Source organism: Ursus arctos, unplaced genomic scaffold (genome assembly GCF_023065955.2).
Source record: "Ursus arctos isolate Adak ecotype North America unplaced genomic scaffold, UrsArc2.0 scaffold_13, whole genome shotgun sequence".
Lineage (NCBI taxonomy): Eukaryota > Metazoa > Chordata > Mammalia > Carnivora > Ursidae > Ursus > Ursus arctos.
The window spans coordinates 63,496,104-63,520,173 of NW_026622797.1; positions in this window are offsets into that span (position 1 = coordinate 63,496,104).

Consider the following 24,070-nt stretch of genomic DNA (forward strand, 5'->3'; position numbering starts at 1 on the left):
TCTTTAGGGTTTTCTTTGTGTGGTATCATATTATCTGCAAATTATTCTCACTTTTTTCTGTGCAATACCACTGTTTCTTATCTCTGCCCATCCTCTATCAAGAGTTTCTCAAAATCTACAGTGAGATGCTCTTTCATTCTGATAATTTCCAGAATTTTATCTTATTCTTTTCACATTAGCCCTAGATGATCTCACCCTTTTTCTTGGCTTCAATTATAATATACACATGCTAATAAAGTCAGTGCTTGATTTTTTTTCTCTAGCTCAAATCTATATATTTTACATCCTACTTGATATTTCCATTTGACACATAAGTACAGGTTTCTATGTTAAAGTTGAGCTCATCCTCCTCCTCCATAAAATATTCTGTTATTCCTTATATCAGAAAGAAACATCACTTTTTACTTAATTGTCCACATTAGAGATCCAGATACCATTCTCCACTCTTCATTCTCTCCCACCTATTCAGCCATTGAAAAACCACCTAACATAAGAAGTAGGAAGATCGGTAGGAAAAGAAAGGGAAGAAGAAAGGGGGAGGGTAAAAAGAAGGGGGAATGAACCATGAGAGACTATGGGCTCTGACAAACAAACTGAGGGCTTCAGAGGGGAGGGGGGTGGGGGAATGGGATAGGCTGGTGGTGGGTAGTAAGGAGGGCATGTATTGCATGGTGCACTGGGTGTTATATGCAAGTAATGAATCATGGAACTTCACATCAAAAACTAGGGATGTACTGTATGGTGACTAACATAATATAATAAAAAATATTATTTAAAAAAAAGAAAACAGAAAAAAAAAAAAAGAAAAGCCACCTGACCATGTGCAAGTCACTGACTATGATACTTACTTCAAAGTATTTCAACTATTCTTTACCATCCCAGTCTCAATAGTCTTGCGGGAGAGGTGTTGAATATCATTAGTTATCAGATACGGGAGATTACACATCCAAAGTTGTCTCTATCTAATAATTGGGAGGTAAATTAGAAGTATGTCTGTTTTAGAATAAATATTTAGAATTTTGGAAAATTTGAGGTGTATGTTTATTAAACCTTGGTGTATGGATTTTAAAAATTTGACGCTTGAGAAATTCCATATTATATTCAATGTTGGGCTTTATGGATATAATTTTTTTTAAATTGTGAAATTGACAAATTATAACACTGCTTAACTGAAATAGGTGTCCTTGATGGTATTTAAATCTAAAAAAATGTAAATAGAACAATGTAAAAATTAATAAAATTATGCAAAAGGAGAAGATGAAAAGAACAATGATCAATAATTTAAATTTAAATTTCACCATCTTGCATTCACAGTGTTTTTGTTCCTACTTAGGGAAAGAAAAGAATATAAGAAGAAGCAAAATAAATTTTTAATGTGTTTTTCTTCATTTTTTTATTATTTTCTTTTATTTTTCAAATATAAATATGTATTAGTTTACTATTGAGAGGTGTGTTATATTTGATAATAATGAAAACTAATAATAACATCTAGATGATTCTATTGTTCAATAAAAATTCTAACTTTGTATAGTTTCCTTTTTTCTATAGAAATTTAATTAAAAAAACAAGAAGATGTATAGAAAGGAGGAAGCATAGCAGTGAATATTTTGTCAATTTCTTTATTATATTAGTATATAATAGCTCATTTATAATATAAAAAGTGTTTAAATCACCATTTTTTAATGATAGGCTTATTTTCAAAATCTTGAGGTATATGTTGAATTTAACAAGACATAACCTTACAGCTCAGTAAAAATGTATCTGTAAGATGAGACTTTTTTTTTTACATTTCTTTGAAGTTTCTTTAACAATAGAGTAGGTGGTAAGAATAAACAAAGAAATTAGCATTATAAAAATTATCATTATGAAAATATCACCAAAGTATAGAAAGCAATAGATGATTATAAAAATGTAAAAATCATTTAGTGAAAAAATGTTTAGAAAATATTCACTTGTACTAAACAACAAAAGAAAATTGAAGTCAAAATCTATCAATACCAGCAAAAAAAAAAAAAAAAAAAGATGGGCAACACCCAATCCTCACTCCATTTAAAGCACTAAAAAAGGAATTCCCATCCCAATCAGAACATTTTAAAAGGCTACTGGGGACTTCTATGGCCTTCACAAAACTGTGGCAAGCTAATAGTCATTGGTAGACTTGACTTTGAAATCATGCATGGCAGAAACACTCATGTTTTCTCTGTTTCATTCTTTTACTGTTATTTTCATTGTCCTAGTGGTCTTTTTGATCACTGATTTGCTTGAGAATGTCTTCATCCTCTGTTCCCGGTGCAGAGCTCCTAAAACCCTTATAATTTCCTGAGTAATAGTAGTCAGTGTGGCATCTTTCATTTTTCATAACAAGCTCCTTCCAAACATACCTGAGTTTGTACTAATGAAGTGACTCTCAGAAGATGGTATTGGTGACCTGAGGTACCAACCAGGTAATTTCAGGGTTAGAACTTTCGACCCCACCCCTAACTTCCAGGGATGGGAGAGAGGCTGAGATTTTACTTAATCACCAATGGTCAATAACTTAATCAATCATGTCCACATAATGGAATCTCTATTAAAAACCCTAAAGAAGGGGTTTGGAAAGCTTCCAAATTAGTGAACACATCTATATGCTGGGAGGGTGCCATACCCTTGCAGACCTCACTTTATGTACTTCTTATCTGATCATTCATCTTTACCCTTTATAATAGATTGATAAATATAAGTAAAATGTTTTTGAGTTCCATGGGCCATTATAACAAATAATTGAATGGGTGTAAGGGGGAAACCCTGACTTTATAGCCAAGTTGAATACAAGTAGGTACTTTGGGGATATGTTACTTGACTTGCTGCTGGCCTCTGAAGGGAGAGCAGTCTTTTGGGACTGAGTTCCTAAACCTGTGGGTGTGTCACTAACTCTGTGTAGATCAGATATCTCAAGTTAGGAGCAATTCTTTGCTACAGTAGATTTGAAATCATAATGCATGGGGCATAAATATATACAGTAACCTAGCATTTTGCTAGTACAGAGATAACTACTATGTTCATACAGATCTTCCGAGTTTCTTAAATTTTATTCTAATTCAACAAAGAGTCCTCAATCAGATTTTGTGATTTTTCATAATCAGCACTGGGCCCATGAATTCTGATGCTCCAACATAAAAGGATCATGTTGATGTAAAGTTTACTGAGGCCCTCCTTTTATCCATGGAGGTGTCTTCTCCTAACACCATAATGTCAACTGAACCCAGAATTTCATGGCAAACTATGTCCTAGTTGGACATTATGTTGCATACACTGGGTTGTGTATTGGTAGTTATAAAAAATTTTAAGGGAATAATATCTGTGTTTCTAAATTGATTCCAAAACACAGAAATTATTTTTGTAAATGGCTCTCTTAATCCCTTGCTACTCCAGATACTTTCTATTTCTTTGTTTTTGCTTGCTACAATGTTGTGTTTCAGCACAGTGAAGATGGCAGGATTGAATTTGATGGCATAGCTCACCATAAGGAGATGGATTGCAGAGTTCTTAAATGATTCAGCTAAGGCACATGAAGAAAGCTATGTTGTTCACCTGTACTCTATAAAACTGATGGAATCACCCCCAATGAGCACGGCAAATGCCTAGCAGTAAATGTAAACCCTCTGCCTCTTATAGAAACCCATTAAAACTTGAAGAATCCTATTGCTCTTAGAAATAGTCTTTGATGGCCCTAAAGTATCATGGAATTGCATATAAAATCTCCCAAGAACAGAGTTTAAAAATTCTCACAAGCTGACTCTCCTCCAACTGCCAGCTAGAGAAGCCAGAATGCCAACTAAACATCACCAAATTGTATTGCTTAAAAAAAAAAAAAAAAAGTCATTAGTGATAGACAACATGAAAATGAGCTAGTTCGTTGAAGCATGCTTCAGTTACAAAGAGCACCGATTCCTATCTCCTTTCTATGTGAATACAAACTTGAGATATTTGGTATCAGAACGCCAATTGAAAAACAGAACCCTATATTAAATTATGAAGAATAAATTACTTAGTGTAAATTTGCTGCATGTTTGTTACACTATAATGATAGAATATTGGTAGGGATACAGAGACATATTTTACACAGCAGCTGACCTCAAGAGGCTTACAACTTAGTACAGGAAAATTAATATGCATGCATGCATGACTAGAACACAAATATGAATGAAATTTTATAATGGAAGGGCAAGCAAAGTGCTTTGGCGGCAAAGAGGAAGGAAACTCTTTCACAAAGTAAATTTTGAGTGAAGCAGAGAAGGTTTCCGTGGATTTCACAGAGTATGGAAATCTAAGATAAAGGACTCTCATTGGCAAGAACAGAAAAAATCATGAAAGCGCACCTGGCAAACGGGGGTCTGCACATTATGTGCTTGGACCTGATCACTACAAATGCGTAAAGACGTAAAGAGAAAAGTCACGGTTAGAACAATGTATACCAAACTAGGAATATTTTCTATCGAAAGTTGAGAGTCATTGAAGATTTTTGAGGTTCAACATGTTATAAACTGAGCAAACTTTACATTTTAGGAAAAAGTAACTTTGATAATTATATAAAGAAAAGCACACGGTGTGCACTCAATAACATTCACTGAACAGACACAGGGTTGCATAGTTGTTCCGGATACGAATACAAGCTATAAGGCTGAACAGTTACATTTTTAAAAATCCTGCTCTTAAGTATTTGTAATCTAGTGAAGGAGATAAGATATTCATGTAAAACCATACATATAAATAGAGAGCTACATATGCTAAGTGTCCGATGAGCGACATGGAAAGGAAGTGGGAAAGCAGTTGAGAAGAGATGTGGTAGAATGGTGGTGAGAGCTTGGTGGACTAGGTGGGGTTTGAATTAAGTCCTGAGGACAAGATGGTGCCCAAGGTGTGGCAAGAAAGAGGAGGAACACTTTAGACAATAAAAATAAGGGGAAAAAAGTGAACAACTGGAAATGTGATTAGGATGAACATAAGAATAATTGTTAAGAGAGTACAGATGAGGACATATTTAGAGAGATAAGAAATGGCCAAAGTGCTAATAGCCAAAAATGCTTAACAGCAAACAACCAACAACAACAACAACAATGGGATATCATTTAATTGGCCATATTCCTTTTAAACGTTTAAGGAAATTGGTTTTCAAAGCAGTTTTCAGGAAGGTCAATGTGCATATTCCAAGGATATTTTCTGCTGCTGTGGTAGGATCTAGATCAAGACAGGTCAACTGGGAAAGAAAAAGGAAGGCATAGAAGTCAATAGAGAAAGGGCATGGTGATCTAATGTCTGTAGAGAGAGTGATTGAGAATGAAGTCAGGCATGACTCCAAGGTTTCAAGCTAGGACCTTGGGAGAATTATTATGTCAATGATAGAAAGAAAGCCATCTGAGATGTGAACTATATTTGGAAAAAGATAATGAATGTGTTTTTGGATAACTAGAAATTAGGTAATGGTTGAAGATCTCTGGAGAGGACCGGCTGGCTGTTGGAGACTTAGGGTGAGAGCACAGGGACCAAGTCAGGGCTGCAGATGAATGTAATAAATATATTGCAATATGTAACAAAGTTCAAAATAACATAACTAATATATATATATATATATTTATAAAATTTGAAATAGTTAAGTTCCAAGATGTACAAAAGTATAATACATTAATTCTATACATTGATTATACAAAATGATGTGAAATGTAGCTTAAAAATGATTATAATATTAATGCTAATTAAAATTTAATTAATAATATTTTCTTACTTTCTTAAAATAGAGAAGACTTTTTTTTTTTTAAAGAATTATGGTGGGGGCGCCTGCGTGGTGCAGTCGTTAAGCGTCTGCCTTCAGCTCAGGGTGTGATCCCGGCGTTCTGGGATCGAGCCCCACATCAGGCTCCTCTGCTGGGAGCCTGCTTCTTCCTCTCCCACTCCCCCTGCTGTGTTCCCTCTCTCACTGGCTGTCTCTATCTCTGTCAAATAAACAAATAAAAATAAAATCTTCAAAAAAAAAAAAGAATTATGGTGAAGAAGCATAGATTCACATATAAAAATTTGGTTAAAATTAGAAAGAGTGTTTGTGTACTTTTTTGCCCTGTATTTTTCCCCTGTAGCAAATGGCAATCATTCTATTGACGCTGAAGTTGAGCTCAGAAATAAGATCAGTCATTTCAAAAATGCCAATGGTATATGTAAATATGGAAGATTCACTGAAGAATCTGTGTTGTTGATATGTGAAAAACAAGTTTCATACTTTCTCAATTAAATTTCTTATGGCTTGGTTTCCTCATATGCTTCCTAATTAGTAATGTGACCTTGGGCAACTTCCTATGTTTCAGTTTCCTCATCTACAAACAGGCTTAAAATGATACTTGCTTCATAAATTGCTGAGATTAAAGGAGAGAGTAGATATAAAGAAACTATGACAGTGCCTGGCACAAAGTGAGAGCTCACTAATTTTTGGCTGTTATTACAAAGGAATTATATATGTATATGTTGTTTGGGAGCTTTAGAACTTTGTAGCATTAGCTAATAAAGCAACTTAGTTTTCTTGCTATCTTAGAGATTGTCAGCAGAATCACCCTTGGGTACATGAATTTGAATGAATAGATAGAAAGCTGAGAGCGGCAAAACTTTATAATCATGGAAGTCAAGTGGTCCAGTCAAAAAGCAGTGATGTGCAGAGAAAAATACAATCCATTTGACTAAGGTGTTTGAGAAAATAATATATCTTCTGTGCACTTTAAAAACAATGTGCAAGTGGACCCAAATACTGGATTACCACGACTATGATTTTAATCCCCTTTCTCTTCTATCGTCTCTAGTACTTTTTCCATAGTACCCTAAAAGAATGTCTTAGACAGTAGAAAATACATATAACAGTGAAACAAAATGTCTAACTCTATTTTTTATTGGGTATTTGGTAATGTCCCTAACCAGTAGTACCTAAGCAAATATCCATCCATTATCCACTCATTTGTTCAACAAAAATGAATTACATCTCTACTACATACCATGCATTATAGTAGGAACTGAACGTATAGGAAATGAGTTGGTTTTCCTCCTGGTAAGGAGTTTAAAGCCTGGGAGGTAGAAAAGATATTTTTAAATATTTGTAACACACTTCTGCTACATCTAATAAAAATCCATTCAAATTATAATGGCGACACAAAGGATGAAAACCTAAAATGGATCAAACAAGAGTTTAATCCCAATTGGGACCTGGTAACTGACTCAGGTGAGTAGAAGTTCCTGATGGGCTAAAAACGAAAGGGCTGTTCAAACATGGGGCAGAGCATGTGCAAAGTTGCAGAAGCCGCTAACACTCAGGGATCTCTAAGTGGTTAATTAAGATATAGGTTGTATTTGGGAAATGGAGAGCAGTTCGAGAAATAATTAAAGAGCAGAATGTCTGTAGAAAGTTAAGTATGTTAGACCTAGGAAGTTAGGAAGATATCAAACACTTTTAAAGAGCATAGTAGCAATAATCAAATCCTCTTTTCTCCAAATTTTAGTACGGATTCTTCTATTCTGTCCTTTTTCCTGGGTTCTGTTCTCTCTGATTTCCTTTTCCATTCCACATAGGTTCCACCCACGTAGAAGAACTGAGCCTCACTGAAATACCTGCTGTCACTGACGTTGCTCAATATTTGACTTTAAAACTTTGAGACATTGTGTCTCAAATACGTTTGGTCTTTTTATTGTAAATGTTATTTTTTTCTGTTTCTGTTTTCTTATGGTACAGACCGATTCCATAAATAACCTTAGGAGATGGGACCCTTCTCTAATGTGAATATGTTCACAAAATATGCCCTGTGAAGATTGCACACAAAATGTCTGCTAATTACTTTTTTTGTGGTCTTATATGAGAAAAGAACATTCGAAGTATCCACTTAGATGATTCTCCTTCATTATTTCAAAAAGCTAAAAGTCCTTATACTTTTTTCTGTCCCTCAAATATAGCCCGGCTTCAGAAGTTGGAGTGAAAAATCTTTAGTATTCCTATTTCTGGGATTTTTTAAAAATGATTTTCTTTATTTATTTGACAGAGAGAGTGAGAGTGCACAAGCAGGGGGAGTGGCAAAGGGAGAGGGAGAAGTAGGCTTCTGGTTGAGCAGAGGGCCCCATGAGGGGTTTGATACAAGGACCCTGAGATCATGACCTGAGCTGAAGGCAGCTGCTTAACCCACTGAGCCACCCAGGCGCCCCTATTTCTGGGTTTTTTAAAATCTGTTTCCTGCTTACCCCACAAGAGTTGCAACAACCCTCCTCTTAATATATACGGAAGGATCAGCCGCCCTCCATTTAATGTTATTATTTTGATGGATACAGAATTACAACTTAAAAGCCAAATAATTGACAAGTAGGAGAAAAAAAGATGCAAAAATAGTGCTTTTCTTAACAGCGATGTGATTCTTTAAACATGCCTAAAATTGAAGACTAAATATATTGATCAGCAGTTTTATATATCAGATATGAGAACAATACAGGATTTCAATTTACAAACCACCAGAATTCTTGTTTGCATAATGAATGGACTGTCTCTTAAAAGGAAAACTTCTTGTATTAATAATGGAAAAGGGGTTAGTAACAAAAAGAAATATACCCTTGTGTTATGTTCATTGTTGACTTTACATATCATATTTCATTAATTATTTCATAGCGTTGGTATTAGGATTTTAAAATTCCCAAATTACATTCCAGAAAAGTTGATTTATATATCTTTATTACTGATGGAATAGTGTGAAATGTCACAGGCTCTAAAACCACTTTCCCTTTTATATTTCACTTCACAACTTCAGGCTAATATTAAAATATTTAGTAGAGTCTGATCATTTCCTGCTGGTTGGATTGTATTAAAAATATATGGCTTTATGGCCATAGAAATTAAATATGTGAACAATCAGGCTTTGTAAAAATGTACCACATGTTAACCTGAGTAAAAGCAATAAAATATAAGCAAAATGTGAAAATTTAGAACATTCTTATAATGTACGTTCTTTTTATGAGCTAACTGCTCTGTTGTGGGTTGTACTGCAAAGAGCAGGAAAAAAGATACAAATTAAAAGATCGCATGTAGGTTTCAAAATGATAAAACTAAACTAATCTTTAGCTGTGTTTTTTAGTCATAAATCACTTTTAAGGTTAGTGGCTACCTGATGTAGTATTCTGACACTATGACAATAAAGAAGAGCTTATGACAGTCCTGGGGGTGTTTTTTTAAAGTGTTTTCCTACACTTAAACAGTAAAGCAATGACTGACAAGATTCCCAACCTGCCCCATTTTACCATGGTTACACTAAATCTACATTACAATACAAAAGGTAATTTCTCCTGATTCTCAGTGGAATAAAAGTTACTCCTAGAAATCTGCATTTGAAAATCCTGCATGAAGTCTTGTTTGCATGTAACCATGTAATTTCCAAGAGAACGCAACAACTATTTTAGTAATTGCTATTCTAGAAAAAGAAGTTGTAGGGTTGATTTTTTTCCTCTTCTTTAATGAATGCGTTTGTTCATTTGCCCAGACTTTTGGCAATAAATAAATTTAATAAATCAACCAAAATAATGAAATTGTTGTACTAATTTTGAAGGGAAATACGATGTAATACTTTTGAACATATGCTAGCCTTAACTGTGTGTATTACAGAGTAATACAATAAAGAGTATAAGAGAATTGGGACTTTATTTAGTACCTCCAAAATTACCTGATTTATCTGCAGATTCCCTACAACCTATCCATTCAACTGATTTTCTTGTAGAAAAGCTGTGACCGATTTCAAAGGAAACTGAATTATGCTCAATATTTGCAAATGTCACTCATGTAACAGTAATACCATATAGACTTTCCTGGAAAGTTTTACTGGTAAAAGAGTAAGAGTTCCCTTAAAATTTAAAGAAAAGAAAAGAAAAAAAGGAAGGAAGGAAGAGAAAGAAAGAAAGAAAGAAAGAAAGAGAGAGAAAGGAAGAGAGAATTATATTATTCTCACCTGAAAGAATTATAGAAAGACAAAGTGAAGATAGCCTTATAATACCATATTCTATAATGTCAACATATGTCCATGATATGTGAGCCAATTTTTAGAGACACGGGGTTTAGGTGTTTTCATTTCCATTTTATTTTTATTTCAGTTCATTTACAAAGCTACTATTAGTATATGGTGATCAGATTACTTTTTTTTTTTTTAAGATTTATTTATTTGGAAGAGAGAGTGTGTGTGAGCTGGAGGAGGGACAGAGGAGGAAGGAGAGGAAAGAGCCTCAAGCAGACTCCCTGCGGAGCGTGGAGCTTGACGCAGGGCTCCACTCCATGACCCTGAGACCATGACCTGAGCCAAAACCAAGAATCAGAAGCTTAATCAACTGAGCCACCCAGGCGCCCCCAGATTATCCTTTAAAGAGCATTACGTGTATTCAGTTGCTATCAGTATAAAATAAAAAGAATTGGACACAACTAATGAATCATCGAGCCTTACATCGGAAACCGGGGATGTACTGTATGGTGACTAACATAATATAATAAAAAATCATTAAAAAAAAATAAAAATAAAAATAAAAAGAATTGGAATGTACCAGTTTATGGATTGGGTTTGATATAATTGACTACGATTTTGCAAACACAGAGCAGCCTTCAAACATGAGTTAGCGTTAGAGGAGGTATGTTAGCAGAAGCCTTCTTCAGTTAGTGTCTTTATCTTTTTAGTCCCAAGGTTTAAATCGGGTCGAACATCTCCTAGGATCACAAAAGCTGCTGTTTTTCTTGGTAAGGTCTGCTGTGGACAGGTGTTACAAAAGAGGCATTGAAAATTAAATTTGTTTTAATTTTGAAATTTAATTTGCTTCTGAAATTAGAACTGAAGTAGTGTCTTAGAGTCATTTACTATGCGGGAGAGTAGGAATGCTGAAAAGCCACAGGTTCGTGCTGTCAGTGGTGGCTGCTCAGATCCCAATTTTGCCTGCATGCTGGAACAGTAACAGTATTCCATTGTAGGATATGATTGTTCTTTCATTTCTAATGCCATTTATTTGTTTGTTTATTTATTTATTTATTTAAATTACTGATAAGTGTACCTAACTCATCTGGTCCATCTTGGTAAACTGAATAACAAATTGGTGTTTGGGGGGCGATGTACCATGCAAAATGCTAATGGGATTCCTGAATGGAAGACATCCAGCATGGATCAAGACCTTGCCCATATGTGGGGTTTTTGTCTAAGCAATCTTTTTATAAGCTTTTTAATGCTTGAACAGCTACCGAAGCAAACAGAGACATATTATTTATTAATTGTGCACCGTTAATAGTGAGGTCTCACCAACTGCCAATCCATATGGACATAAAGCCCTCAGTCCTAAATCTGCTCAGATTAATTTCTTTCAACGGCATCCAACAGCGTGAGGGTAAAGTGAGAACCAGGTTTTGCTCCTGCTTTTTTATGCCATGCTCGGCAGATTAGTTGACTAGGACTTCTTTATAAGTAAGAAAAGCTGCCATGCTTCTTGGTGCTGTCCAGGCTAGAGATTTGCTAAGGATGGAGATGAAAGGACTTCAGATCTGTTGTGTTTTTCGCAGATCCTCTCCAAAGCCTGCATAATCCTTTTGTCCCACCCCCCCAAAGGAAAAGGTAATAAAAAAGATAAAAAAAACATGCTTCAACAAATGCAAATAGCTACAATTTCTAATTGTATTAAGGGGAACTCTTATTTGAAAAAGTTCAAACTTTAAAAAATAATTAGGCTTCGTTGCAGCTTCAAGATGCTTGTGCATGTGATTACCAGTTACTTCCAATAATCCAATTCTTCATGTAAAATGTAAAAACTGCCTAATCTAATCGTCAACACTCCCACACACATTGTATGCCAAATTTCATTATGTTAATGTTCTTAAATCAGGACGCATTCTGGTCTTTCCTAAATTTGCAAGCTAGCTCAATATTCCTGGCTGAGTATCAGTTCAGAGAAAGAACCCCAATTTAGCTACTTCTGGAGTTATTTCCGCTGGATGCCCACTGCCATTCTTAAAAAGCAGACCTGGTCATTTGCAGAGTTTGATTTTCCCTGCTTTCTTACTCTCTGCTGTGTGCCTGCTTCTCTTGGGTTCAGCACAAGGTGACTTTTTACTTTCCTCCCTCATGTCATCTTGCCTCAATCTGTTTAAAAGACTTATCCGTGGTGCATTTCCTCCTAGAGCCGCACACAAGATAGAAATTAGGAAGGGTTTTGTTTAACACATTAAAATGTAAAGGATGGAGCTTCCAGGTGTGTCCGTGCATGTGTGCGTTAATCACAAATTCAACCACCAACTACATCTTGTAGTCACTCTTCAGGGCAGTATCTTTTACTGCGTTAAACAGTAGTTCTGTAAATCGTTAGAAAAGCTAGCCTGCTGACCTGGTGGGACTGCTCTGTTTAAACAGGAACTCTGAATTCTGACCTCCCGTTCTGCTGGAAAGAACCAAAGCAAGGTTCCCAAAGACAGGCCAGCCTGAGAGAAGCTAGGACTCAGAGCAGCAACTCTAGATGCTTTATTTTTTAATCTAGAAGACCAGCTAGCTATTTTGATCTTTGCTAGCCAGTGCTTAAAACAGTTAAGTGGGTGCATATCCTATAAGAAATATGCTTGAAGAAGCCTATTATTCACAGATAAGAAGGAAAACAGTGTCTTTACAGTCACCTTCACTGCAAATGGTGAGCCCTTAGCCAGGGCACTTTGCCCAGTTTCTGCATGGGGCTCCGAGGGTGGGCAAGGGAATTTTCCTTAAGAAACAGCTGGCCCTTCAAGCAGGGGCTAGGCCAAAGCCTATGGAAATTACTAATTTTCCACTGAAACAATATTAAAAAAAAAAAAAAAAGTGTTTACCCTTGGCAGTGGTAATGCTCCCTTTGTATTACTTTCTGTTTTCAAACAAGTCATTTTAGAAGTAAACACGGCTTCCTGAGCAATGTTTTCACATTTAAAGTCAATTCACATGCAGTGACTTCACAAGTAAGCTCATCACAGAAGAACCTATCCAAAAAATATTTCTGTTCCTTTTCTTTCTTTATCTTTCTCTTCTTTCATCTTTAATTCTGAAATCCAGAAGGCTCAAGTAACATTTTATTAATCTTGAAGATTTCTTCTAGACCATTTGAGAAGGGTCTATTCTTTGACTTTAAGATCTCAGGCAGCAGCTTGCTGTAGATCTAATGAAAATCTGTCTGTGCATATGCACAAATTGACTAAAGAGAGTACATCAAATGTTAATTCATAGATGCAGAAGTAATATGCAAATAGAGAATCTAAACTTACTGCACCATCATTTTTAATGAAATAAGTTATTCAGCCCTTACATTTAAGGAAATAATAAAATAATGCCTTGGCTCAGTGCACTGGAATATAGTCTCTTCCTCTTAATTCACTGATTGCCAATTTGCTTCTCTTTGCCATGAGATGGATTTGAACTTATTGAACTGAAAGGATTTTTTTTTCTTTTACCTTAGTTTAGGGAAGTTTGACAGTGAAGATGCTTAGTTGTTTACAAATTATGCGCCCATATGTTTTTGTTCATATGTAAATATGCACATAAATATATATTCCTGAGAGAATGCTAATTTGATATAATGTTGATACAAATTCTGTAAATGTATTACCGCCTTTCCAAGATGAGAGCCATAAACAGATAAACCTCACTTGTACCTATACTTTAAAAATGGAATATTTATATAAAAATCATGAAATTATACCTGAATTAAAAATTAATTACATATATACATGTACCATCACCTTATTATTTTATATTATTTTCAGCTAAAATGTTTTATTTAGAGAAAGTAATTTGCTTAATAAGTTTTATAAGAATTGCAGATATTTATTATAGGTGAAAAACATTCACTAGCAAGAATTGTACAATTGATGTTCTACCGGAAAATTTTGAAATCAAAGGGACTCCCTATTGGGCAGCAGAGCATTCCTACCGAATTCTACCAAAGAGACATTTTTTCCAAAAAAGGATGTAGACCTTTCATTATTAAAACAATTCTTTTTTCTGCCTTCAAGAAACAAAATGGGATAGTATGGAAAAAAAAAAAGAAAAGAAACTGGAAAAATGATCATGGAATGAATTAGTACAAATGTTGGGTCAATTCACCCAGATTCTGTCCACTCCGTCCATCATTTCCCTGTACATGTGGACATTTATAGACTTACTTCCATTGAAGGAACTATCACTGTATAAGGGTTAGAAGAGCTTAAGAGTCAAGGAAAAATTATGTGAATATGTAATAAAACAAAAAGTAGAAGAGAAGCAAAATGTATATAATGCAGAAAGGAATAAATCTTTGAAATTTAAGAACTTATACCAGAAAATGTCAACGGGAGCAAATGAAAGAGATAAGATGCCTTCACTTTGCCGCCTAGTCACCCAGAGCTAATCAAGCTGCCCTTGACTTCGGGGGAAGGAGGACTTGCTGTGTTCATTTTCTTAAAAGAGCCAAGCTTTTGCTGTATGTGTATTAGTTACAATACATAGCACCCATAGATGATAGATGCATTAAGCTGTCTATGTTATTTATTTATCCATCCATTTATTCTTTAAATTTGAGGCTCAGAAGGCTCAGGTATCAGATACTCGTCCAGGTATATGTTTGATTGGTAGGGACAGACATGTGAATTATTCATTACATAGCGTAAGATCATTGTTAAAAAAAGCATACAACAGACAGAAATAGAAATATGTATAACTGTGAGTAATAATAATAATTCTGAGGTTATTAACATAAATTCCCTTTCTAAATGATTCCCCTGAGAATCACAATGTAGCCTTAATCTCAGTGATATAGTTAATTAGAGGGTGACTCTTATTCAAGTAAAATCCATACAAATTTTATAATTCAATATCCAAAGTATACATTTTTGTGGAGAAAACAAATAACAGCAAGGCATTGCATAAAAGCTTTTGGAAGAATGAGAATATTAAGTTAATCACTTTTTTGTCATTTAATATTGGGAGAATTTCAAAGCCTTGGTTATTGTACCCTTTTAAAAGATATTTCCATTTAAGAATAAGCTGCTTGTATATTTAGATGCATTAAAGCATAAGATATTACTGTAATAAAAGTATGAATTCTGAAGTCATGCCCTTTTCTGAGGTATTAACTTCAATTCTGTAATGGGTTTTTAGCCTGTCAAATTTAAAAACAACTGAAGTAAGAAAGATAAGTGAACAATGCACATGAATAGAAGCTTAATGGAAATTAAAAAGTGAGAAATTTTGGTCAATGGAAGAGAAAAAATAAAAGTCTTGATAGAGGAATAACTAGACCATAAGTAGTTCTTAATGGCATGCTTATGGGATGTAGCAATGTGTGTATACCCACAAAGCCAAATATAGAACACTAGGCAATTGTAATGGTCGTTTTGGAAAGGGAATGTGCTATTGTAATGTATAAACACAAAAATAGAATCTCTGACTTGTTAATGCAATATTTTATATGGTTGTGACCATTTTTAATACAATTATAATTTCCACTTAGTCCAAATATCATTTGGACTCCAGATATTACAAAGATAGTGTGTGTGTGTGTGAGAGAGAGAGAGCACAGAGAGAGAGAGAAGGAGAGAGAGAGAGAGGAGAATGTGTAAATCTACTAGGATTTGGATAGGATTATATTGACTATAGAACTAACCTGGGCAAAATTAGATCCAACAACTATTTTAAGTTTCTACATGATTCTAATGTCCATTTCTACTCCTAAGGAAGTGGTAAAACCTGTACAAAGTTGTCCTGATTTGGTCTGAATTCCTCTTGTTTCATTGTGCAGCTTTAGCTTAATCCTATTACTCACCTTCCACGCTATTCATGTACCATTCTATTCTGTCCTGGTTTGGTCATCATCCCTTTTAGGACACATATCATCAGTGTTTACTAAGTGTTCATTTTAAGACACGTTGTTATTAGCAAAGAAGCTTTGTTCCTCCCCAGCACACACCACAAAATTCCAATGGCTTGAATGCTTACTTAGTGGAAGGATAGCTTTCGTGTTACATATTCAGTCAGCCATGTTCTCAACCTGAGAAACAATGCTTGCTTTCTCTATGCTTGATTCTTTGTCAATATTCAATAAGAGAACTTGAAGTAACTCTTGGACAAAGTGTTGGATAAGTAGAAGCGATTGCCTGATTAAAATCTGTAAAAGGCATATTCTTCCATCCTAAACAAACTCTGATTTTTTTAAGATTACTCTGGTGGGTGGGCCAGGAGGCCTGGGTGGCTCAGTCGGTTAAGCATCTGCCTTTAGCTCAGGTGATGATCTCAGGGTCCTGGGATTGAGCCCCATGTCAGACTCCCTGCTCAGTAGGGAGTCCACTTCTCTCTCTTCCCCAGCCCCTCCACCCCACTCATGCTTTCTCTCTCTCTCTCTTGCTCACTCTCTCTCTCAAATAAATAAATAAAATCCTAAAAAAAAAAAAAAATTACACCCATGTCCTTCATATCTTTCATGGGAGAGGGTCACTCTCCTCTGGCCCAAGAACAGATCATTATTTGTTTAAATGGGTCACAGTAGTCTCATTCCATTTGCCAGTGATTATTTTAGGCCTGGCATGCAACAGGCTCTGGCCAATGTTACTTGGGGAGAACACTGCTGGATGTCATTTGGCAAAGGTTTTCCACTCTGATAAAAACTCTCTTTCTGATCTGAGATGTTATCATGAGAATGAAATCCACAACATCTTGCAACCAAAAGAAAAGTTAGCATAATGATGGTGGAGTAGAATCATGAAAAGAAAACCAAAAAACAAAAAAACCCCCAAATACCTAGGTCTGTGTACAGTTGTATACCTCTATACAATCAGAGTAGTTAACCAATCTGATAGCTGCCCAATGTCTGTCCCAAGTTCTACAGAAAGCAAGGTTAGTAAAAACATATTATCAGACCATTAGGAAGCACAGTCTACATTTTCACAAATAATGAAAGGGAGAGCAGAGTGACACATAGAGGTAGATATATGTACCTTCTTTTTTACTCTTTCCTAAGTACTTCATTTCTTTGTGGAGAAAGAAGTCCTTTCTGGTATCATATTTTGTCTTCATGAAAAACATTCCTTGTAGCACAGGCCTGCTAAAAAATTTTTCTCTCTCTCTCCTTCTTTTCTTTAAAAAAGATCTTTAATCTGTCTTCATTTTTGAAAAATCTTTCAAGTGGATATAAAATTCTGGATTGATACTACTTTCAGCACTACTAATATGTCATTTCATTGTGTCACCCAGTTTATATAGTTTCTGAAGAAGTCTGCTATAATTCTTAACTTTCCCACTACCCACCTGTATTTGTTATGTGTTATTTTTCTTTGGCTCCTTCAAAATGTTCTTTACACCTTTGCTTTTTATGAGTTTTACCCTAAAATTTCTAGAAGTCTCTTTTTGTTGTAGTGCTGGTGGTAGTTATTGCTGTTCTCTGTGTCCTATATTGTGTTCTCTGAGCTTTTTGGATTCATGACGTGTTGTATTTTATCATGTTTGCAAAATTCTCAGTCACTATTGCTTCACATATTTTATCTGCATCATTCTCTATTTCTTCTCTTTCTGTAAAACCAGATTATATTTGTGTTAGGCTACCTGGTATTGTCTTACAGCTTTTGGATTTTCTGTTTTATTTATTTACCTTTTGTTTTTCTCCTTGTGCTTTAGTTTTTGTTATTGCTACTTAACTATCTACAAGTTCATTAATTCTTTCTTCAGTTATATCAAGTCTACTGTTGGGCACAATAAAGGAATTTTTATTTGAGGCAGTGTTTTGGGTTTTTTTAGTCACTTCCGTTAGGCTCCTTATGTGACATTCCCCATCTGCTCCTGCATGTTGCCTACATTTTCCACTAGATCCTTTAGCGTTTTAATCATAGTTATTTTTTTAAAAACATTTATTTATTTATTTTGAGAAAGAGAGAAAGAGAACTAGAGAGAGAGAGAGAGCACGAGTTGGGGAGGGGACAGAGGGAGAGAATAGCCAAGCAGACTCCTGCTGAACGTGGTGACCAACATGGAGCTGAATCCCACAACCCATGAGATCAGGACCTGAGCCAAAACCAAGAGTCAAATGTTCAACTGACTAAGCCACCCAGGTGCCCCTTAATCATAGTTCTTTTAAATTTCCAACATCATAGGCATCTCTAAGTTCTAACATCTGAATCATATCTGAGTCTGATCCTATTGATTACTTGTCACCTAACAATACGCTTTTTTCTGTGTGTCTTGTAATTTTTCGTTGAATTCTAGATATTGTCTTTAGCTCTATTAAAGTGAGGTTTTAGTAGTAGTTAACCTGAATATGAGCATTTCTCTTCTTCATTCACACCATTAGACTGGGTGTTGAGTTGGTCTAATGAGAAATTGAGCTGACTTTCAGTTTTGTTGCTTCTGCAGTCGATGTCAGTATATCACAAATTTTAGTTCCTCCAGTTGTCAACTGCCATTGTGTTATGTGTATGGGAGGATGATTAGGGGTGAGTTTTTTTTTGGTGTTTTGTGTTCTATCTTCAGCTTTTACCGTCTATACACCCCAATCCACAGAAAAGGGCTCTCTCCACATTCTTCTTTTTCCCTCAATAGTTGACTGATATTGCTTGTTAATATATGCTAACTTTGTTTTTTGGGATTTTTGTTCTTGTTCTTGTTTTTGTTTTTGTAGGGGAGCAGGTTCTATGCTCTGCTATTCTGATCTCACTTTGGTCTTAGGGAGGCCATATGCACCTCGTCCTTGGGGTGGGATTTTCTGCCCATCAATACCCCACCTCCTCATGGCAGTCTAACTCAACCTTGTGTCTGTGGTTAAACTTAGGTCAAGTTCCCTACGACTACTCTAGCCATAGGAAACCTCTTTGGTGTAGGCCGAAGAGCATTTGCCCTTGCCCCAGAGGCCAATGCTTCATTATAAAGAAGAACTCTGGGAAGAGGGCAGAGCTTTACACCGATCCCCTGTGCTATTGCTTATCACTCCGGTTTCACTTGGTGGATGAGAGTGTTTGCTGCCTCTCCCCAAGCACCTTAAGGTTTTGTTTCATATGACAGAAGGGTCCACAGAAGTGCCTGTCCCCAACATCCGGCAATCATTTCCGACATGCTGTCATCATGGATGAGCTCTCTCTAGTCTCCTATCCTGCTTCTAAATTGCTACAGTGATGATGTTCTAGTTGTCCACAGCTGCAGATAGAATAGTACTCACTGGTTTAAAATTAATTTGTTAGTATCTTTCATAGTTCTTTTTGTTGACAGGCTCATCTTGGAAGTCCTTACTTGAGGTCCTCCATGTAGTTGCAATCAAAAGGAGGCTAGGGCTGAAGTCATCTGAAGGCTTAATGCCCAAGATAGCTCATTCCCATGGCTGATAGTTGACTATGGCTCTCACATAAAACTCAGATTGATTTTTTTTCAGGGAGTGGTTGCTACACTTGTGGCTTATGCTTATACTATGGTGGGTGCTTTTGAAGAAGGTAAATTCTAAGAATCAACTTCTTAAGATAACCAAGTGGAATACAAGTCTAAAACTTAGCCTCAGCTTATCATATTCACCATATTGTATTAGTCAACTGAGTCACTAAAGCCAATTCGTGTTTAGGGGGAGAGGTAATTTGACCTCTTGATGTGAGAAGAAGCAGGAATATATAACATGGAGAAATTGATGATGAGCATCTTTGAGTCTGTTCTCCACAGACTACCCGTGGAAACCATAATTTATGTCCCTTCCACATGTAACATCTACTTATTTTCCAACCAAGAGCTCAAAACTCATCTCATTGCAGTACTGGTTCTAAATCCAGGGTTTTAGCATCTAAATTTTGTTTGAGTCTGGGTCATCAGGTATGACTCCTCTCAGTCTGCAAATCTGAGAATTAGAAAAATAATTTCTTTGCTTCTTCTGCCCACCTCCTAAACTCAACATAAAATGTTGATATAGAGATAAGATAAGATAATTGAAATAGACACTCCATTTCAAAAGTGAGAGAAAAAGGATGCCTGGGTGGCTCAGTCAGTTAAGCGTCTGCCTCCAGGTCAGTCATGGGACCTGGGATCGAGCCCCACTTCGGGGTCCTTGTTCAGTGGGGAGTCTGCTTCTCCAACTCCCTCTGCCCCTCCCCCCTGCTTGTGCATGCTCTGTCTCTCTCAAATAAATAAGTAAAATGTTTCAAAAAAACTGTAAAAGTAAGAGAAAGGACAGACATTCCTTTAGGCATTATCAGTCTAGTCATTAGACTGATAATAGTTATTATCAAATAGTCTATTATCAGTCTAGAGTAATTCTGAAATCCACTTCTGTACATATTACCAGTTGCCTCATTCGTTTAAAATCTCCCTAGAAGAGATTCACCATAGTTCCTGATTCATCCTCAGGACTCTTGGTTTTGAAATCCAAGTCATCCATGAGACTGTGTGGGCAGTTAAGTAGCTTTCCTCTTGCTTTCTGCCCACAGATGGTGGGACGCCCCAAAGTCTTTCATTTTGAACTACCTCTGCCTTTTTTACTCTGAAGCATGACATTTTTGTTAATCCAATATTCCTAAGATGTTAGATATTTCTTATAAATCTTATTGAAATTCAATTTACTTGACTGAAGGCATAGTCAATAATTTCTTTGAGGGCTGAGAGTCATGGTGCTATGGCATAGTGTTATTAAAATTTTAGAAATCTTTTTGCCTAGAGAAAGAGTCTAAAAGATACATCATTATTAGACTCCCCAGCTGGAAATGTCTAGGAAGTATAACCTTAAGATTCTTAGAAGTCTTTTTATCTAGCTGAGATGGTACACAAAGCACTTCCTTAAATATTTCTGAGGTCTTAACAAAAGGTCGTATAACCACACCTTCAGTCTGAACATTGCTACCTTGAAGCCTCATTTTACTGGCAACACCTTGTATTTGATCTTAGCCTGGAGTCCATTCCTTATTTTGAAAGCTTTTTTCATCATGAAAGTCCAAGAATGAGAAACAGTTTAATTCTGAACCAACATTTCCAGGCTTTGTTATATTTCCTCAAAAGTCTTCCTGAAACTGAACAATTCCCTTTTTATCCCCTCTCTGTATGTACTTAATCATATATGGCTTTCAAAAAGTGATTGCACTTTTATGGTGTTAGAAATATATATATATATTTTAGAGAGGGAGGGGGATGAGGATGGGAGGGGCAGAGTGAGAGGGAGAGAGAGAATCTTAAGCAGGATCTATGCCCAAAGCACAGCCCGACATGGAGCTCGAACACACAACCCTGAGATCATGACCTGAGCTGAACTCAAGAGTCAGATGCTTAATTGGCTTAGCCATCCAGGTGTCCCAATGTTGTTAGAAATCTTAATCAAAATTCATTATATGTATTTTCTATTTTCTTCCTAATCCCAAGCAACACTGGCAAACATTTGCTGCTATATAAAATGGGTCACTTTTATTCATCCTCTAACAAATTCCCTTTTTGTCTTTCAAGACTACCATAATCTCCTTGAGAGTTCCCTCAATTTGTGCCAGCCTTTCAGTTACAAAGAATGTTTTAAGCTTTTGTGATGGCAGTAGCTAACTTCTGGTACTAATTTTTGTTCCAGCTATTTATGACTGTGAAAAAAATATCCCCAAAACTCAATGGTTTGAAACAACAATTTGTTGTGATTTCCCCTGGTTGTGTAAGTTGATTGGTTTCAACTGATTGTCATTATGGATTCCTCATGAAGTGCCAATAAGCTGGAAGCTGGGACTGGAGTGAAATGAAGGTTCTACCGGGCTAGATACCTAAGGTGGCTCATTCATACTGTTGTCAGTGATGCTGTTTCCTAGGAACTCAACTTAATTGGCTACCAGAGAGTGACACATGGTCTTTCCACGTGGCTTCCACTGACTTCTCACAGCCTAGGGACTGGTTTCCAAGTGAAAACATCCCCAGAGCCACCATTCAAGAGGCCTAGATAGAAACCACAAGACTTCTTTTGATCTGATCTTTTAAGACCAGGGATGTTACTTCCACTGCATCCTGTTGGGTAAACAAGTCACCAAGGCTAGACCAGGAGCAAATGAGAATCAGCATATGCATACAGGGAGGGAAGGAAATGATGACCAACTCATTTCAAAAACTATCTACCACAGAGGGTATGTACAAATCCAGTGAAGGAATAATGCCTAAAATGGGCAGACTTGAGAAGTAGATCTTTCGTAAAGTTTCTCTCTGTATCTGTGTACCATACATTGTACATATGCACAAAAGCCATTTCACCTCAGTCCTCTACTAATTTCCTTTTCTTCATTAATTTCTATCTTACCTTTAGTAATCATGTTAGAGAAAGAAACACTATATCAATTTGTCAATTGTTAACGTTTGTTTTTATTGTTTTATAAAAAGTACCACTCATGTGAGCCTCGTTTGATGACTGCACACATACACACACAAGCACACATAACAGGAAGGCATAGATTAATGTGATGACAGATCACTCTCCTAGTATGTGCCCATATACCATACAATATAGCAGTTAACTTCTATCTAGTTCGGTTTGTATTTTCAGAGATTAATCTGCTATGGAATTTTGATTCCCAAAGACTGTTTTAACTAACCCAAATTTTTCTTTTCTTTATAGTGCGCTGATTTTAATTAACCCCCATTACTCAGTTCATCTAAATAATGACTACAATTACATATCACTAGGCCATTTTAATAGACAGGGATTGCAGTGGTTGTTAGTGATTTTTTTTTCTTTTTTACCACAAACTTGTTGGCTCTTTGCCTTCGGAATCATCAGGTTGCTAGCTTTTGAACCACATGTACATTCATAAAAATTTTAGGAGTAAATTGGACAGGTAATTTAAAATGCTTAATTAAAAATACAGTATGTAAATGTTCTGCTTTCAAGAAAATTACCTAACCTCTATGTGCCATCTTTAAAAATAGAACAAAATAATTACCCTGTATTATTTCGTTGACATGTTTTAAGGGGCTGCTTAGAGAATCTTTCAGCTCGCTGAAGGCCTTCAATATCTTATAGTTCAACATAAAAGAAAAGAAGTAAATGTATTAGCAACTCCTACTTAAAAAAAAAAAGACTCTTGGGGAGCCTAGGTGGCTTTGTTGAACATCTGCCTTCAGCTCAGGTCATGATCTCAGGGTCCTGGGATGGAACCCCTACATCAGTCTCCCTGCTCAGTGGGGAGGGTGCTTCTCCCTCTGCCCACCCCCCTTTGGTGTTCTCTTACTCTCAAGCTCTCTAAAATAAGTAAATAAAATCTAAAAACAGCAACAACAAAAAGAAAGGGTTACTTTCAAAATGCACACACACAAACTTACACATTCTAATCAAAGTTGGATAAACCCAAATGTTCATTACCCAGCGTTCATCAAGACATCAATGAATGAGCAATATATTAAAATTTGTGATTTTTTTTAAAGCAGTTATAACCACAGGAGCTAATCACAGGGATAAAAGATATATAGAAAAAAAGCATTTACATAGTCAATATAAGAAGAAAAACCACAGATTTCAGCTGATACATCTTGTAAGGAATTACTGAGTGAGTAATTATAGAGGAACACTGCAGGAACAGGTGAAGGACTTTTGTAACGATTTTTGAAAAATAGAAAATAAGATAAAGAAATTGACCACTACTCTTGGACCATCCACTTATTATCTTTGAGAATCTAACTTGTCTCCTAATTTGTAAAGTGGAAAAACAGTTGTACATTATAGAGTTATTTTCAGGATGAAACGTGTTAATGTGTCTAATGAATTTATAAGATTATATAGGACATAAAAATATTCAAAATGTTATTACTATTATTATTGTAATTTAAATTAATATTAAAAACTTGTGGTAAGTCTGTTAAGTGTCAGACACTAGTCTAATCCTTGGATATAGACAAAAATTCTTAGCTTTAATCTCTGCCTCCTGGAGCTCACATTCTAGTGGAGAAAGAGAAAATTCACATAAAAATTAATGGGTATACTGACTATTAAAAAGTTATAAATGTTACGGATGTAAGTAAGGCAGAGTAAGTGAAATAGAAACTACCTGATGAGTAGATAGTCATACCTTTAAGTGGTGTGGACAGGATAGACCTAACAGAGAAAGTTAATT